The following is a 3073-nucleotide window of genomic DNA, read 5'->3' on the forward strand; positions in this document are numbered from 1 at the left end:
AAGACCCTACTATGGAAAACTTAGCTGGGATGTTCAGTAACATCAGGTTTAGAAGGAAGCAAGGCTTTAGGGGTTGTGGAAGCAACAATCGTGGTCAGAGGTCAAGTTCATCTTCTGGATCAGGTTACAAGACTGGGATGGTAGGCATAAGAAAATTTAGATGCTACAATTGTGATGAGGTTGGGAACTTTGCCATTGAATGTAGGAAAGCTTAACAGGCAAAGGATAAAGGCAAAGCTTATCAGAAGAAGGAAGAAGGACTCGGGTAGCTCAAGGAAGTACCCAGTGAAATCTTACATAGATGAAGGGAAGAGCTGGGATGACACTGATGATGAAAAAAAGCAATATGGAAATCTAGCACGGATGATAGAATTTTCTTCTCAGGTAAAATTCCCAATTGTTCGTGCTTTACCTCCAGATAACTTGTGTGAGAATGAACACTGTATTGCCCTCAGTCAAACTGTCCTAATGTATGGAAATGCAGTTTCTCAACACTATCTTAAGGCGCGATGAAATACAAAGGAATGCATTGAACAACATGATATTGTAAAAGAAGTGTATAGAAATATTAGTACTATACTAAGATGTACTATGGTTGATGTCTAGGACCTTAAAGTGGAACTAAAGAAAGTTAAAGATGAAAATGATAAGTAATTTCTAGATAGGGCTAATGTAGAGAATCTTAAGCAAAATAATTCTTATTTAGGGCTTAAGATTTAGAAGCACCTTGAGACAGAGAAAGAGCTTAAGAACAAGAATGCATAATTGGAAACCAAATTGCATGCTTTTACTGATTATGAAAATCTTGCTAAGAAGCTCATAGCTGATCAAATAGTAGGTGGAAAGGTTGGGATAGGTCTAGACTACGATGAACTTAGAAAATCTTCTAAGAAATAAGTAGTTGAAAATGACCCCATTGAGAAATTTATTAATCCCCCTAGTACACCTCATGTTCTTAAAGTAGCTAAGAAACCTTTGTTTAAGAAAGCTACTATTGAGCCCTTTGATGAAAATAATCTTTATATTCATCATGAGATGTTTGTTGAGGATCTAGAACTCTCAAGCAGAAAAAAGGAAAAGAAACCTTTGTTTGTTGCTAGTGATTCTGACGTATCTTTTGTCGGACTAGGTTTTACTCCCAAGACTAAGAGAAGTGGAAACATGAATGGTAGGATAAGAACCAATGGCCCAAGGAAGTTATGTAATAATTGTGGTTGTGCTTGTCACCTTACTAATACTTGTAGATAGGTTAAAGTAGACAATATTGAGAATTCTTATGTACATAACATGCCTAAAGTTTCTAAGTGTGATTAATATATGTGCATACCATGTGTTGTTTTTAAGTGTGATAACTCCATTTATCTTGATTCCACACACTCACATAATACATCTCATAATCATGATAAGCATGATAGAAAGAACACTGGTAGATCAAAGACTGTAAGCCCTCCTAAAGCTAGGAAAGTGGCACCTATCACCAAGCACAAGAGCAAGTCTGTTGGTGCTTCCGAAAGTGACAAGGAAATAATCAATGATAAGGCATTAATTGTTAAGCCTGTTAATTCTGTTAATAAACTTGTTAAATATTCAAATGCTTCTAAGTCTTCTGGACCCAACTTAGTTTGGGTACCAAAGAAAACGTAATCATTTTTATTTTCAGGGTATTAAACAGAAGAAGGCCATATGGATTCTGGATAGTGGATGTTCAAGGCATATGACCGGAGATAGAGCCCTGTTATCGAAGGTGGTTGAGAAAGCTGGCCCAGTGGTTAATTTTGGAGATGACAGCAAAGGTTACACTATGGGATATGGCTGTTTGGAAACCGACAATGTCATCATTGAAGAAATCTCTCTAGTTGAAGGTCTTATGCATATTCTCCTCAGTATCAGTCAATTTTGTGACAAAGGATGTGAAGTTTTGTTCAAGAAGGAGAAGTGTTTGATCTCTAATCAGAAGAATGAGATGCTGACTCTAAATGGAGTTAGAAAGGGTGATTTGTTCGTAGCTGACTGAAATTCTGCTGATGGTCAAGTAATGTGTTTCTATAGTAAAGCCTCGAAAGTTGGTTATGACATAAGAAGCTCTCCCATTTGAACTTCAATACCATGAATTCTTTGGTTAAGAGGGAACTGGTGAGAGGATTTCCCGAGATGGAATTCAGTCCGGATGGACTTTGTGAAGCATGTGAGAAGGGAAAGTTAAAGAGGGCATCACACAAGAAGAAGACAATGACTGACATCACTGAACCATTACAACTCCTTCACATGGATTTGTTTGGCCCTGTCAACATCATGTCTATGTTTAGAAAGAAATATGGCTTAGTGATTGTTGATGACTATTCCGAATACACATGGGTATTATTCTTACATTCAAAAGATGAAGCAGCTAATATGATTATTGATCACATCAACAAGATTGAGTTAGTTACTGGAGTGCCTGTGCGGACCATCAGATCAGACAATATAATAGAATTCAGAAATGTAAAATTGAATGATTTCTGTACCGAGAAGGGCATCTCAAGACAGTTTTCAGCACTAAGGACACCACAACATAATGGAGTGGTTGAGCGGAAGAATCGAACATTGGTTGAAGCTGCAAGGACCATGCTTAATGAAGCCAACCTTCCTACCTACTTTTGGGCTGAAGCAGTTAACACTACATGCTATACTCAAAACAGAAGCCTGATCAACAAGATGTATGAGAAGACCCCTTATGAGTTAATGGCCTACAAGAAACCATCAGTGAAATACTTTCACATGTTTGGAAGAAAGTGCTTTGTGCTTAAGGACGATGAGCATCTTGGAAAGCTTGATGCTAAAGCTGAAAAATGTATCTTTCTGGGCTATTCTCTGGAGTCAAAAGCTTACAGTGTATATGTGGTTAGTGATCAAAAGGTTGTACAAAGCCTTAATGTAACATTTGATGATGCCAAGATACGAGGTATTTAGAAGGAAGATGATGGTGATAATCTTGATGTAGAAGATATTTCCGATGAAGAAGATGAACCTGAAGTTGTTCCGGATAATAATGACAATGGTAATGATCCTGATGATCATAATTCTAATTTGGATT

This window comes from Apium graveolens, chromosome 8 (assembly GCF_009905375.1).
Source record: "Apium graveolens cultivar Ventura chromosome 8, ASM990537v1, whole genome shotgun sequence".
NCBI lineage: Eukaryota > Viridiplantae > Streptophyta > Magnoliopsida > Apiales > Apiaceae > Apium > Apium graveolens.